We start from the raw sequence: 16,110 nt of genomic DNA on the forward strand, positions 1-16,110 counted from the left end.
GTGAGAAAAGGACTAGCTCAGAGTTGCTTACTCTGAAGATGGAGGAAAAGAGCCAAAGCCGAGGAATGCAGGTGGCATGGAGAATCTGCAAAAAGGAACAGAGCCTCTAGAGTGGTAGGAAGCCCTGGAGACATTTTCATTTTAGCCCAATGAGACCCACTGCAGTCTCCCAAACCATAGGACTGAAAGACAATAAACGTATAATTACATTTGTTACAGTATCCATAGGAAATGAATATACTAATTTTTAGGAGGAATATAAAAACAACATTCTTAAAAGTAGAAGTTGTGCATTTGGTCCAATCAATTGTAGAAGAGTGACCAGTACACTCTAGTACAGTGTTAAATGGTAGAAGAATCTGAGATAATGGGATATTCCACATTTGTACTGTCGAGTATGCAGCCCTTCACTATACTGAGATCTTGAAACATACACCAGTGAAACTAAATTTTTAAATTTAATTTAAATTATTACTTAAATAGCCGTGTGTGGCTAATAAATTGAACATTATGGTTAGTGTCTGTTTATAATTAATGTTTCTCCTCTATCCTGCCAAGGGACTCAAAGACAATTCTTACAAAATAATAAGGTAGCAAGTCAGAAACAAGTCTTTGCCTGCTCTAGGTACGAAAGTCATGTTTAGCAGATTATGTACTCGGTAAATATTTAATGAAGTTCGTGGGAATGTGGTGGCAACCACCATTAAAATCAAGGAGGGTTAGTGTAGAGGAAGACAGTTACTAGAGGGAAGAGAACTTTTTCCAGCCAAATTCCAGCAGGCTTGGCCTTTGCCAGCAACAAGGTCAAGGGTATCCAACCAGCAATCTGCACATATCCAGTGTGGCCTTGACCCCACACAGCTGTCTGATAGTACAGGGCAGAGTAACAGAAAATCAGTTAAAATTCACTTCCAACTGTCAGACTTTTGCAATGTCCTGTTCTTTGTCCTCTTTGTATTTCTCCTGTTTATTCACTGAGTTCGGTTCCGCCTGGTTTAACCTCTACCCTGTGCAACTTTCATAGAATAAGTAGTCTTTCCTAAGGTTTTCACAGGTGGAGAGAAAAAGGGATGGGAGGGGGGACTGAAACAGCAGCAGATTTTATTTTGAGAGTTAAGTTTTTAATTTGAAGGCAAAAGTATATACACATATGCCTTTGGAAAATTAATTTCAGTTAGTTTTGATTATTTTTCAGTGGGTTATAGAATTTTAAGTATGTACTTATACTTCATTTCATAGCATAATAAGGCAGCTTCTTCCATTGCAGAATTTCTCACCTCCCCTCTCTATTCTCACTGTTTAGTGCTGATTCAGATTCCTATCATCTTCCGCTAATACCAACTATTATAAGAGAAAAGACTTATAAGCAGTCAATATGTTCCAGACCCTTTTCTAAAACCCTTGTCTTTACTCAATGATGATGCTAATACTAATATTTGTATTTTGAAGATGAAGACATGAGACATCCAAAGGATAATAGCTAACTTGCCTATGTTATACAGATAGCAACCAAAAAAGCCAGGACTGGAATGAAGGAAATTTGGAGATACAACCACTGCTCTCAGCCATTGTGGTCAAACTGACTTCAACCACTTCACAGGACACAGCATCAGTGAGCTGTGTTAGAAGATAAATCATAATTAGTGTGCTAGTATTATAAAATAGTGCAGTTAATATAATAATTTAATAGCTGTTAGTTTATACCTTGAAAAAACAGTGGATAATGAGATAATACTTTTTCAATAGAATGGAGATAATTCAAAGTTATGCTTCTAAAAGTCCCAGGCAGGGACTTCCCTGGTGATCTAATAGCTAAGATTTATCACTCCCAAAGCAGGGGGCCCTAGTTTAATCCCTAGTCAGGGAATAAGATCCCACATGCTGCAATTAAAGATATCACATGCCCCAACAAAAATTGAAGACCCACACAGTCAAATAAATTAATTAATTTTTAAAAAGTCTCAAGTAGAGGACACACACTTTAGGACTCAGTAAATGTTAGGCATCTTATTTTTGAATTGGAAAATATTTATAGCTAGTGGATATGATTATGTACTATATTATATGTATACTACATATATATATATATATGTATATCATATATCTGATATGTTGGTGCATCTGATATGTTAGTGCAAAGACACAGAGTTTTGCCAAAAGAACACACTGGTAATAGAAAACACCATCTTAAAACAACACAAGAGAAGACTCTACACATCTCACCAGATGGCCAATATTAAAATCACATTGATTATATTCTTTGCAGCCAAAGATGGAGAAGCTCTATACAGTCATCAAAAACAAGACCGGGAGCTGACTGCAGCTCAAATCATGAACTCCATATTGCAAAATTCAGATTTAGAATGAAGAAAGTAGTGAAAACCACTACACCTAATTTAGGTATGACCTAAATCAAATTCCTTACGATTATACAATGGAAGTAACATATAGCTTCAAAGGATTATATCTGATGGACAGAGTGCCTGAAGAACTTATGGATGCAGGTTCATGACATTGCACAGGAGGCAGTGATAAAGATCATCCCCAAGAAAAAGAAATACAAAACGGTTGTCTGAGGAGGCCTTACAAATAGCTGAGAAAAGAACAGAAGCAAAAGGCAAAGAAAAAAAGGAAAGATATACCCATTTGAATGCAGAGTTCCAAAGAATAGCAAGGAGAGCTTCCTCAGTGATCAACTCAAAGAAACAGAGGAAAACAACAGAATGGGAAAGACTAGAGATCTCTTCAAGAAAATTAGAGATACCAAGGGAACATTTCATGCAAAGATGGGCACAATAGAGGACAGAAATGATATGCATCTAACAGAAGCAGAAGATATTAAGAAGAGGTGGCAAGAATACACAGAAGAACTATGAAAAAAGATCTTCATGACCCAGATAGCCAGGATGGTATGATCACTCACCTAGAGCCAGACATCCTGGAATGCAAAGTCAAGTGGGCCTTAGGAAGTATCACTACAAAAAAAGCTAGTGGAGGTGATGGAATTCCAGGTGAGCTATTTCTAATCCTAAAAGATTATGTGAAAGTGCTGTACTCAATATGTCAGCAAACTTGGAAAACTCAGTGGTAGCCACAGGACTGGAAAAGATCTGTTTACATTCCAATCCCAAAGAAAGGCAACGCCAAAGATTGCTCAAACTACTGCACAATTGCACTCATCTCACACGTTAGCAAAGTAATGCTCAAAATTCTCCAAGCTAGGCTTCAACAGTATGTGAATTGTGAACTTCCAGATGTTCAAGGTGGATATAGAAAAGGCAGAAGAACCAGAGATTAAATTGCCAACATTCATTGGATCATCAATAAAGCAAAAGAATTCCAGGAAAACATCTACTTCTGCTTTATTGGCTATGCCAAAGCTTTTGACTGTGTGGATCACAACAAACTGTGGAAAATTCTGAAAGATATGGGAATACCAGGCCACCTGATCTGCCTCCTGAGAAATCTGTATGCAGGTCAAGAAACAATAGTTAGAACTGGACATGGAACAAGAGACTGGTTCCAAATTGGGAAAGGGATACGTCAAGGCTGTATTTTGTCACCCTGCTTATTTAACTTCTATGCAGAGTACATCATGAGAAATGCTGGGCTGGATGAAGCACTAGCTGGAATCAGGACTGCCAAGAGAAATATCAATAACCTCAAATATGCCGATGACACCGCCCTTATGGCAGAAAATGAAGAGCTAAAAAGCCTCTTGATGAAAGTGAAAGAGGAGAGTGAAAAAGTTGGCTTAAAGCTCAACATTCAGAAAATGAAGATCATGGCATCCAGTCCCATCACTTCATGGGAAATAGATGGGGAAACAGTAGAAACAGTGTCAGACTTTATTTTGGGGGGCTCCAAAATCACTGCAGATGGTGACTGCAGCCATGAAATTAAAAGACACTTACTCCTTGGAAGAAACGTTATGACCAACCTAGATAGTATATTCAAGAGCAGAGACATTATTTTGCCGACTAAGGTCCGTCTAGTCAAGGCTATGGTTTTTCCTGTGGTCATGTATGGATGTGAGAGTTGGACTATGAAGAAGGCTGAGCATCAAAGAATTTATGCGTTTGAACTGTGATGTTGGAGAAGACTCTTGAGAGTCCCTTGGACTGCAAGTGGATCCAACCAGTCCATTCTGAAGGAGATCAGCCCTGGGATTTCTTTGGAAGGAATGATGCTAAAGCTGAAGCTCCAGTACTTCAGACACCTCATGGGAAGAGTTGACTCATTGGAAAAGACTCTGATGCTGGGAGGGATTGGGGGCAGGAGGAGAAGGGGACGACCGAGGATGAGATGGCTGGATGGCATCAGGGACTCGATGGACGTGAGTCTGAGTGAACTCCAGGAGATGGTGATGGACAGGGAGGCCTGGCGTGCTGCGATTCACAGGGTCGCAGAGTCGGACATGACTGAGCAACTAAACTGAACTGAACTGAAAATCACTGTAGATGGTGACTGCAGCCATGAAATTAAAAGATGCTTACTCCTTGGAAGAAAAGCTTTGACCAACCTAGACAGCATATTAAAAAGCAGAGACATTACTTTGCCAACAGTGGTCCGTCTAGTCAAGGCTATGGTTTTTCCAGTAGTCATGTTTGGATGTGAGAGTTGGACTATAAAGAAAGCTAAGTGCCGAAGAACTGATGCTTTTCAACTGTGGTGTTGGAGATGACTCTTGAGAGTCCCTTGGACTGCAAGGAGATCCACCCAGTCAATCCTAAAGGAAGTCAGTCCTGAGTATTCATTGGAAGGACTGATGCTGAAGCTGAAAGTCTAATACTTTGGCCACCCGAAGTGAAGAACTGACTCATTGGAAAAGACCCTGATGCTGGGAAAGATTGAAGGCAGGAGGAGAAGGGGATGACAGAGGATGAGATGGTTGAATGGCATCACGAACTTGATGGACATGAGTTTGAGCAAGCTCCGGGATTTAGTGATGGACAGGGAAGCCTGGCATGCTGCAGTCCATGGAGTCACCAAGAGACAGACAGGACTGAGTGGCTGAACTGAACTGAACTAAGTGCATATGATTAAGAGGGTAGGAGGGGGGAGTTGAAATTTCTTCACTACAATATTTCAATTTTTCCCTTAATTTGATAGCTAACTGGTGTAAGCATGCCAATGAACTAATCCCATCATACATTTTCAACCAGTTATTCCCATTTAATTTGGATCCTCCAAGTCCTGGCCTCCAGCATTTATCCACATCACAGTCACATTCTTTGAACTGGAATGTACTGCAGTACCCTACCCACAATTCCCCTCCATCATCCATCCCTTACTCTTCAGAGTAACATTGTAAAAACACTATCAAACAAACTTGACCAGGTCTTGCTCCTGCTTAAAACCTTGTCATGTCTTTCTATTGTCCTCAAGAAAAAACCCAAATAATCCCAAGTAAAATTAATCATTCACATCTATATATTCATTGAAAGTAATCATTAATACCTATTCTTCTTCATCAATTCTCCCTTTCCGAAATCCTATTCCTCTACAACAAGCAGAGTTGCAATTTACAGTTTATAGTCATGCATAATATAATTGTCCTTGAAAATCTCTTAGGAAGGAGCCATAGTAAAGACTTATTCTGTGTCAATCCAAAATGTCCAGCTTCTCCTCCATCTTTGAAATGATTAAAACTTAGAGAGGAAATCAGAGTTCTGTTTCCCACTGAATGCAAGGTCATATATAATATTTCTGTCCTGGGTTTATGGACAAAACCATCCAGCATTTTCAAAAATTATCACTCTTGGCTCAACATAAACATTTTAAATCACATAAAGGCATACAAGATTCATTTCAACTTATCACTGGCAGGTACACACTACTTTCTGCCTCCCAAGTTGCTATTTTTGACACTGACCAAACTCTCTCACCAACCTATTCTTGCACTATTTCCACAGCCTTTCATTAACTGATTTCTATCTCTGGCTCCTGCAGCCCAGAAAAATCTTTCTAAAATACAAATCTGCTCAAGTCCATGATTAAAATTCTTTGACTGCTTCTGATTGCCTAGGATATGATAAACCCCACATTCCTTAGCATAGCATACAAGTCCTGTCAGTTCAGCTACTTAGTATATGTACTTCCTATGTGCACACTGGCATCAAGAGCCTACAGTATCCAGAGAAGTAACATAAACGAATAAAGAAAGAATAGCAGACATTGTGGAGAAATAGGAAACCAGAGAGCCTATCTAGAGCTATGCAGTATGGCCATCTCTTTTTGATCAGACTCTAGACTCTTTAAAGAGGAATCTTCTAATTTCTCAAAGTTAAAACAAATTTAATTTTTGGAAAACTCCTGGGCACTTCAAAAAAAAAAAAAAAATCCGAAACTTTTGTTTCAGGCCAAATCTGAAATACAGCTCACCAGTCTGTAACTCTGCTCTACATTTTGGTATAAATTCTTGGGAATTTAGTTCAAATATTTAGTTCAGCCTGAGAAAGTCAGCCTACCACTCTCTATTCTTTGGCCTTGGGACACTCACTGAGGTTCTTACAATATAGCTATCATTGATTAAATGTTGTCCACATTCTGGGTACAGGACTCAGCATACAAGAGACACAATCTCAATCTGTTTCCTTTCCACAACTCTCTGCTTTACCTCTATTTATTTTATTTTACATATGGGAAAGAATAAGCATGGAGAGACAAACTAACTTATCTAGTATTATGTCTAATGAGGAAAGAAAGCAGTCTCACATTAATTTAGTCTTATCCCAAAGACCAAGGTATTAAAAATTACAATCTTTATCACATTGCAATTTCTTTTTGTTTTGATCTCCCACCAACAGCACAAAAAATCTGGATCTCTTTAAGAGTCAAAACTGATTTTACTCACCATTGCATGGTAATGCTTCGGATCCCTAATCATCAAGATTACAGATCCTTCCTCCATCAGTCTATTCATCTGTTAATTCATTTACTTAATTATCCAACACTTTCTGAGCACCTACTATTCACTCTGATATGACTTTGACTTGGAGATTTGTTGAGGGCTCAGTCTGTGGATGTCCCTGTATGGGTGGTTGGAAGAGCCACAAAGGAGATAAATATAAACATGTGCTTCAGGTTAGTGCAGGCCACCACCTAAGCCCTCTGCCTCAGACGCCAGATCTACTGAGTTTGGATGCCAATTCTGCCCTTACTAGCTGTGTAATTTGGGGCAAACTATTAATACTTTGCTTATCTGGGCCTCAGTTTCCTTATCTGTTGTTATCGAAACTTAACTTACTGGCTTTTTTGAGTACTAAGTGAGTTCATACAAATAAAGCTCTTCAGTTCAGTTCAGTTGCTCGGTCATGCCCGACCTTTGTGACCCCATGAATTGCAGCACGCCAGGCCTCCCTGTCCATCACCAACTCCCAGAGTTCACTCAGACTCACCTCCATCGAGTCCCTGATGCCATCCAGCCATCTCATCCTCTGTCGTCCCCTTCTCCTCCTGCCCCCAATCCCTCCCAACATCAGAGTCTTTTCCAATGAGTCAGCTCTTCGCATGAGGTGGCCAAAGTACTGGAGTTTCAGCTTTAGCACCATTCCCTCCAAAAAAGTCCCAGGGCTGATCTCCTTCAGAATGGACTGGTTGGATCTCCTTGCAGTCCAAGGGACTCTCAAGAGTCTTCTCCAACACCACAGTTCAAAAGCATAAATTCTTCAGCGCTCAGCCTTCTTCACAGTCCAACTCTCACATCCATACATGACCACAGGAAAAACCATAGCCTTGACTAGACGGACTTTTGTTGGCAAAGTGATGTCTCTGCTTTAGCTCTTAGGATCCAAATAAATTAGTAAGTATTATTGATTAGTCTTATGTCTCCACATGTCTAGGCTGTAGCAGCTAGTTGTTTGGTCAAGCAACAGTATAGATGTTGATGTTAAGGTATTTTTTAAAGATGTGAAAGTCATTCAGTCATGTTCTGACTCTTTGAGAACCCATGGGTTGTAGCATGCCAGGCTCCTCTGTCCATGGAATTCTCCAGGCCACAATATTGGAGTAGGTAGTCATTCCCATCTCCAGGGGATCTTCCCAACTCAGGGATCAAATCCAGGTCTCCCACATTACAGGCAGATTCTTTACTGTCTGAGCCACCAGGGAAATCCAAGAATACTAGAGTGGGTAGCCTATCCCTCCTACAGGGGATCTTCCCAACCCAGGGATTGAACTAGGATCTCCTGCATTGCAGGCAGATTCTTTATCAGCTGAGCTACCAGGGGAGCTCCTTTTAAGAAACGACTGAGTGACTTCACTTTCACTTTTCACTTTCATGCATTGGAGAAGGAAATGGCAACCCACTCCAGTGTTCTTGCCTGGAGAATCCCAGGGACGGGGGAGCCTGGTGGGCTGCTGTCTATGGGATCACACAGAGTCGGACATGACTGAAGTGACTTAGCAGCAGCAGCAGCAGCAAAGCCACTGAACTGAACTGGACATTTAAATCACTAAACTTTGAGTAAAGCACATTGCTCTCCATAATGTGGGCAGGTCTCATCTAATCAGCTGAAAGCCTTCAGAACAGAACTGATGTTTCAGGGGATAAAGAAGGAATCCTCCAGACTGCAAGATTTTGAACTCAAGAATCCAACATCAACTTTTATCTAAGTCTCCAGTTTGCTGGCCTAACTCTACAAATTTTGGTCTTGGCAGCTTTCACAGTTTCATGAGTCAACTCTAAAATAAAGAATAATTAGAATGAATGAAGGATAAATAAATAGTTATTTGAAATACATCTATCCTTCTCTATATATATACATATAATATTATAATATATATAAGATATTATTACTATCTTGCCTGCTTCCAAGTTAGAACAGTTGGTAAAGAATCCACCTCCCAACGCAGGAGACATGAGAGACACAGCTTCAATCCTTGGATCGGGATGATCCATCCCCTGGAGAAGGAAATGGCAATCCACTCTAGTATTCTTGCCTGGAAAATTCCATAGACAGAAAAGCCTGATAGGCTACAGTTCATGGGGTCACAAAGAGTCAGATACAAGTCAACACACATGAGCATGTTATAACTTGTCAAACATTATGTTCAATATAAGGATGATCTATCTACCTATATCTATATTTCCTATTGATTCTGTTTCTCTGGAGAACGTTGCCTTATACAGTTAGTGTTACATTAAAGAGATTTAAAGTAAGATATCACAATTTGACCTTGATTAGATTATCAAACTAGGGGGTTATTTCTAACATCCCTGATGTTTAAAAGGAAACCTTCCCCCAAACAGAACACAAACAAAATAAAGTAAGCGAACAGTCCTTCACCAACTTGCTTCAAAGTAAGTTTTTATGATTCAAAGAGTCAATTTTATAGCAGAATTCCATCTTTTTTTCTCTCTCCCTATTTTTTTCCTCTGAGGAGATAGATCTTTCAGGCTGGGAGCTTATGGGGGGACCTAAGAAAGAAATTTGAGTCCACATAACAAGACAAAGACTTGTTACAACTCACAAACTAAGGATTTTCCCACTTAACTCTTAAAGAACTATGCTGATCTACAGTAATTTGGTATCATGACTCCATCCTCCCTCTGCTCCTGGCTCACCCCATTGTAGAAAAAGCCCCTTGGCCTTTAGTACTTGCCAAGGATTTGGAGGGGAAAACTGTCCAGGGCCACGAGATGGAGCTTAGATATCTCATCTAAAATCCCCACCCTTCTCATTGTCGCCTTTTCAACTTCTGAACATAGAATTATATCTGCCTGCTAGAAACAGTTCATATCCTGTCATCAAGTTTCAACTATGAATGACATTAAGTGAGATTCTAATAGAATGAAGGCAAGAAAAAGTATTTCTGAACAAATGTATCATTTGTAAGTCGCTGGGTTAATAAATATATCTATTCTACCTGATCTAATAACCATTATTCTATGTGCTTACTATGTACTAACTGCTGTCGAAGTAATGTACACATATTAGCTTATTTAACATCACAACACAATAAAGTTTTACTTCTTCATTTGAAAGAGGAAAAATCTAATGCTCAAACATGTTGCATAAATTTTCTAAAGTTATTCTGCTCCTAGGTGATAGAATTAGGATTCAAATGTTTGTGTTTTAAACCATACAACTTGCTATCTCCTCTAAAACCCCAAGGGGATTCAAAGGACTGTTTAAAGTCGTAGTTACGACAGGAAAGCACCAACATTCTTAGTATTGGTAATCTTCATGTTCTAATACTAGAATTCATGTTAAACTTTCACACTTGTGCTCTGATTCTTCTCATGAGCCCTAAATAATTTTAGTCAATTGTTTACTTAGAAATATGTTCATCCACTTTGCTTTTATGATCTGAGAAGCCCTGAAAAGTCAATAGTAACACACATTGTCCCTAGGTGAAACAATTACCTTCCAACAACTTTTGCATCTCTCATCATTCACCACTTCTGGGATGCTACCTCTTGGGACTGTGTTTCTTTGTCTCTTCTATCACCCATAGTCTCACCTTTACTTCCATCTCTCTGTGTATGTCTTGTACTAATTCCTGTTCTCAGGATCATGGTTGAGCTCAAGTATTAGTCACATATGGAGTAAACCAGCAGACTACTTGCTGTTTTCACTCATATTTCCCTCCTTGACAGCAACACTCTCCCCACATGCTTCCAGATCCCCAAAGTGCAGAATCTTAGTGGGCAGCAGCAGAGATTAAGAAAAGACAGGAAGAAGCAGGAAGTCATGATAAGGATGGGTAATCCTTAAAAGCCAAGGACCCTTAGTTGATTTGATTGACAAGGGAACTCCTATAGACAGTGTTTAAAGGTGCAAGCTTTAGGGTCAAAGTGTATAGTCTGGAACCCCAGCATTTACCAAATCCAGTGCTGGGAACATGATCTGACATCTCTACGTCTCTGTCACCTCACATCAGTTCAGTTCAGTTGCTCAGTCATGTCTGACTCTTTGTGACCCCATGAACCGCAGCACACCAGGCCTCCCTGTCCATCACCAACTCCTGGACTCACCCAAACCCATGTCCATTGAGTTGGTGATACCATCCAACCATCTCATCCTGTCGTCTCCTTCTCTTCCTGCCCTCAGTCTTTCCCAGTATTAGGGTCTTTTCAAATGAGTCAGATCTTCACATCAGGTGGCCAAAATATTGGAGTTTCAGCTTTAGCATCAGTCCTCCAATGAGCACCCAGGACTGATCTCCTTCAGGATGCACTGGTTGGATCTCCTTGCAGTCCAAGGGACTCTCAAGAGTCTTCTCTAACACCACAGTTCAAAAACATCAATTCTTCAGCACTCAGCTTTCTTTATAGTCCAACTCTCACATCCATACATGACCACAGGAAAAACCATAGCCTTGACTAGATGGACCTTTGTTGGCAAAGTAATGTCTCTGCTTTTGAATATTCTGTCTAGGTTGGTCATAACTTTCCTTCCAAGGAGTAAGCATCTTTTAATTACATGGCTGCAATCACCATCTGCAGTGATTTTGGAGCCCAGAAAAATAAAGTCTGATACTGTTTCCACTGTTTCCCCATCTATTTCCCATGAAGTAATGGGACCAGATGCCATGATCTTCGTTTTCTGAATGTTGAGCTTTAAGCCAACTTCTTCACTCTCCTCTTTCACTTTCATCAAGAGGTTCTTTAGTTCTTCTCCACTTTCTGCCATAAGGGTGGCGTCATCTGCCTATCTGAGGTTATTGATATTTCTCCTGGCAATCTTGATTCCAGCATGTGCTTCTTCCAGCCCAGCATTTCTCATGATGTACTCTGCATAGAAGTTAAATAAGCAGGGTGACAATATACAGCCTTGACCTACTCCTTTTCCTATTTGGAACTAGTCTGTTGTTCCATATCCAGTGCTAACTGTTGCTTCCTGACCTGCATATAGGTTTCTCAAGAGGCAGGTCAAGTGGTCTGGTATTCCCATCTCTCTCAGAATTTTCCACAGTTTATTATGATCCACACAAAGACTTTGGCATAGTCAATAAAGCAGAAATAGATGTTTTTCTGGAACTCTCTTGCTTTTTCGATGAACCAACGAATGTTGGCAATTTGATCTCTGGTTCCTTTGCCTTTTCTAAAATCAGCTTGAACATCTGGAAATTCACAGTTCACCTATTGCTGAAGCCTGGCTTGGAGAATTTTAAGCATTACTTTACTAGCGTGTGAGATGAGTGCAATTGTTTGGTCATTTGATCCTTCTTTGGCATTGCCTTTCTTTGGGATTGGAATGAAAACTGACCTTTTCCAGTCCTGTGGCCACTGCTGAGTTTTCCAAATTTGTTGGCATATTGAGTGCAGCACTTTCACGGCATCATCTTTCAGGGTTTGAAATAGCTCAACTGAAATTCCATCACCTCCACTAGCTTTGTTCGTAGTGATGCTTCCTAAGGCCCACTTGACTTCACATTCCAGGATGTCTGGCTCTAGATGAGTGATCACACCATCGTGATTATCTTGGTCGTGAAGATCTTTTTTGTATAGTTCTTCTGTGTATTCTTGCCACCTCTCCTTAATATCTTTTGCTTCTGTTAAGTCCCTACTATTTCTGTCCTTTATTGAGCCCATCTTTGCATGAAATGTTCCCTTGGTATCTCTAATTTTCTTAAAGAGATCTCTAGTCTTTCCCATTCTATTGTTTTCTTTCTTTTCATTGATCACCGAGAAAGGCTTTCTTATCTCTCCTTGCTATTCTTTGGAACTCTGCATTCAAATGGGTATATCTTTCCTTTTCTCCTTTGCTTTTTGCCTCTCTTCTTTTCACAGCTATTTGTAAGGCCTCCTCAGACAGCCATTTTGCTTTTTGCATTTCTTTTTCTTGGGGATGGTCTTGATCCCTGTCTCCTGTACAATGTCACGAACCTCTGTCCATAGTTCATCAGGCACTCTGTCTATCAGATCTAGTCCCTTAAATCTATTTCTCACTTCCACTATATAGTCATAAGGGATTTGATTTAGGTCATACCTGAATGGTCACCTCACATAGGAGTTGGTATATATAAACCTCTGTTTATACTTCATATCTAAAGACCAATGTCTGTAAGTTGTTTTTCCTCTTTAAGTTGATGGATTTCTGGTGAACCATTATCTCACTATTTGCTCTGAGGGAAGGACAAGAAACTAGACAGGATTAGATATGCCAGAGATGGCATGGATCACAGTGGAGTAAACAGCATCAACCACAGCCTCACAAATATGCCGTGGGTAATGAAGTAATCAGTCTCACACAGACCTGGACTAAAAAAACAAAAAACATGCGGCCATACTGACCACAGAGTTCATCCCTTTAATTCCCTGACAACTGTAGGTTGATAAAAACAGGTCCTGAAGTGAAGTGAAGTGAAGTGAAGCCGCTCAGTCGTCTCCGACTCTTTGCGACCCCATGGACTGTAGCCTACCAGGCTCCTCCGTCCATGGGATTTTCCAGGCAAGAGTGCTGGAGTGGGTTGCCATTTCCTTCTCCAACTCTAATCTAAAAAACAAAGACAAAAATTTAATAGTCTTAATTCTGAATTGACTGGAACAAAAAGATAAGACTATTTGATTCACATGATGGTAGTCTAGTCCTAAGCAAAGTCTGAGAACCTCTCCTGAGCTTAACAGTCCTGGGGAATAAATAAATCAAATGTGATTGATATCTCTCACAGGACCCTACAGAACATTCATCTGGGTATAGAAAGAATTAATAACTGTGGGCCCAGACTCTGAGGACTTAGCCTGGATGTGGTCCTGCCTTACAGATCAGCCTGAGAGCCTTCCCAGGGTCTGAAGAGGCTTTCAGATAAGGAAGGACACCACTTGCTTAATTCCTGCTTATCCCAAATTAAATCTCTTCATCTAGCTTATGCGTTATCCTTTTCATTGGTGGTGGCGGTGGTTTAGTTGCTAAGTTGTGTCCAATCCTATTGAGATCCCAAGGACTGTAGCCTACCAAGCTCCTCTGTCCATGTGATTTACCAGGCAAGAATACTGAAATGGGTTGCCATTTCCTTCTCCAGGGGATCTGCCTGACCCAGGGTTCAAACCTGCATTTCCTACATTGCAGGATGATTCTTTACTACTAAGCCACCAAGGAAGCCCACCCTCTTCATTACGAGTCCTTAAATCTCCATGCAGACTTGTCCTTTGAATTTAAATCTTCCTAAGGTATCTGATGATAGCCAGGTGGAAATGAGGGTGGTGGGGCTTGGGGGTTTTTGTTTTTCTATATTTTTTTTAGAAGTGTAGTTTTAGTCTCACAGCAAGATTGAGCAGAAGGTGCAGAGATTCCCATATTCTGTCTCACCTCACACATGCATAGCTTCCCTTCCTGCACCACCAACATTCCCCCAAATGGCAGAGTTCTCTTCACCCCTCTCAATCACACTATGAAAAATTTTTTAACTCCCTCCTTAATACAAACTGGCAGTTGCCATAGGAAATTTTGAAACATATCTTGTTTTCCCTTTTGCAAGTTTATTTCTGCCTGGGAGGTGCTTCTGTTTTTATTAAAACCATAAAAGCTTCTCCTCCCACCACACTGACACCACACACACAAAGAGGTTGAGAAAACATTTTAATTATTCCAAACCACAGCATCTGAGGTACACTTCTGAGTAACTACAAAGAAGGAAGCTTTAGAGACCCACAGAGCAAAAGTAAAGGCTAACTAAACTAAAATCTGAGATTCTGGCCACATCCAGTCACACTGCAAAAGCCAGAACTTGGACTTCTAATCCCAGGACAGGTCTCTTTCTATGTGGGGGGAGAGGGTGTACTTTTTAGATGCTGTCACCTCTGATGAATAACATCAGAGAAACACCCTTTGGAGGGGCAGAGGCAGGGGCCTGGGTGGCTGGGTCCCTCTGAGAATGAATCACTGCTCTAAGACAAAGTGCTGTGAGAAAGAGGGTGATGATGATGATGTGTGCGTGTGTTCAAGTGTAGGAATGGTGGAAGGTAGGCTGGGTGTGGGTGTGGGTGTGTACAAGTGTAGGGGTAGGGGTGGGTAGGCTGTATTTCCATAAGGATGGGTGTGTGTGTTCAGTCAAGTCCTACTCACTGAGGTACTTTTTGAGACCCCATAATCTATAACCAACTCAGCTCCTCTGTCCATACAATTTTCCAAGCAAGAAAGCCAGAGTGAGTTGCCATTTCCTTCTCCAGGGGATCTTTCAGACCCAGGGACTGAACCCGTGCCTCTTGCCTTTCCTGCATTGGCAGGCAGATTTTTTTTACTGCTGCGCCACCAGGGAAGCTCAAAGGACATATATTTCGGTCAAGCTAAGATGTAGTTGGGCAGAGTGGGCTGAGAACCAGAGTACTGCATATGCTATCAACTTGCTCTATGGTCTTACGGAAATCACGTTTCCTCTCTGGGTCTCCGTTTCCTAATAAATAAAGTATCAACATTTCTTTTATGATTCTAGGAGAGATCTCGAATGGAAGAAAGGGCATTGGGAGGAAAGGAAAACGGGGAGGAGGCTGAACGGAAAGGGAGGAAAGTGTGTGAGGGAGGTTAGAGGGGTGGTGAGCCATAGAAATGTCTTTTAATCAGCGAGGAAAAAGTCGAAAACGAAACTGTGCGTCTCTTGAGGTCTTAATTTTTCATCTTGGCATTTTTTAGTGTTTAGTCATACTTAGTCATTTTTGGATAAATGTGGATTGAATGAACGGAAAGCCTGGGAAGGCTCACAGAGGAAAAGGGCAAGAGGAGAAAAGAGAGGAAATGAGCAGCACCGGGACACGATGCGTACCTGATCCTTCTCGCGTCCCCACTTGGCTGGCAGAACCTTCCCGCCAGAGTTCGGCCCCATCTCGGGCTCCCGCGCTCCCTCTCGCTTTCCAGCAACCCGCCCGGAAACCGCCAGAGGGCGCTGCGCTCCTGGGCGGCGCTGCGCTCCTGGGCGGAGCTGCTTTAAATCGCGGCGCCCAGCGGGTCTGCATCTCAGTCGCGGTCCGGGAGCAGCCTCAGCTTCTCGCCTCCGAACCGCAGCGCCGACCAAGAGGCGGACCCGGTCCCAGAGCTTCTCCGACGTCAGCGCAGGGGGCAGGGTTACCTGCAATAACTTCCTCCGCTAGGCTCCGTCACCCTCGGGAGTCCCGGGTGAGCACCTGCAAACTCCGCCTTGTGCACCTGCTGCCCCTGAGCCAGCGCG

At 41.4% G+C, this 16,110-nt stretch overlaps 1 protein-coding gene across 7 annotated transcripts in view; it reads right to left on the bottom strand.

The window, feature by feature from the left end:
* The window catches only part of CLDN16 (claudin 16), a 127,839-nt gene extending 112,041 nt beyond the window's left edge, over positions 1 to 15,798 (bottom strand). For 5 of the 7 annotated variants that reach the window (XM_060419381.1, XM_060419372.1, XM_012097145.4 and 2 more), the window contains exon 1: positions 15,709 to 15,798. The gene's annotated coding sequence lies outside the window, so the exon portion shown is untranslated. Of the gene's footprint in view, positions 1 to 6,856; positions 8,695 to 8,808; positions 8,944 to 15,708 lie in introns of those variants that run through there. The other 2 variants (XM_060419377.1, XM_060419367.1) reach the window with 2 other exon arrangements.
* Positions 15,799 to 16,110: the final 312 nt, after the last annotated feature.

This window comes from Ovis aries, chromosome 1, assembly GCF_016772045.2.
Source record: "Ovis aries strain OAR_USU_Benz2616 breed Rambouillet chromosome 1, ARS-UI_Ramb_v3.0, whole genome shotgun sequence".
Classification (NCBI taxonomy): domain Eukaryota; kingdom Metazoa; phylum Chordata; class Mammalia; order Artiodactyla; family Bovidae; genus Ovis; species Ovis aries.